We start from the raw sequence: 581 nt of genomic DNA on the forward strand, positions 1-581 counted from the left end.
CTTCTTTCGATTTTGCCGCGGTTTGATGGATTTGGAGTTATGTCCGTGTTGCCGTTCTCGGCGAGAGACAGTATTTTACTGTCTATTTGATTGTGCCAGAGCTCGCAATGTGTGCTCTCTTTTAGGGTTTTACCTTTGAGAAGTGATAATCATGTTATAAATTCGGCCAACAGCTTTACCTGTTTCTGCCAGAAAGTGATGAAGGTTGATTTCATCATTTTTGCTGGTTTATGGTGGAGTTGGCGTCATCGTAACCAGCATATCTTCAACTCCCATGATGATTGGTCTCATGAGAGGGTTACTTTTTTTAGCGTGAAGGCTTGCACAAGATCTTCATAGCTTCAACAAATCAACTTACCATCTTCAAGTTCAATGCATCGATGTGGTCTAGACTCCTCCACCAAAAGGAATGGTTAAATTTAACTGTGATGGAAGTGTCTATCATGCTCGGAATCTCGACAGATTCGAATGTGTGCTTCAGAACAAGGAAGGCTCTTGAATGAAAGGTTGCTCTGGGTCTCTTCCTAATTAGGGCATTTTCCGCTACGAACATTTTGTAACGTGGAGAGATTTGGTCCTTA

The sequence above is a fragment of the Arachis ipaensis genome, chromosome B05 (assembly GCF_000816755.2).
Source record: "Arachis ipaensis cultivar K30076 chromosome B05, Araip1.1, whole genome shotgun sequence".
NCBI lineage: Eukaryota > Viridiplantae > Streptophyta > Magnoliopsida > Fabales > Fabaceae > Arachis > Arachis ipaensis.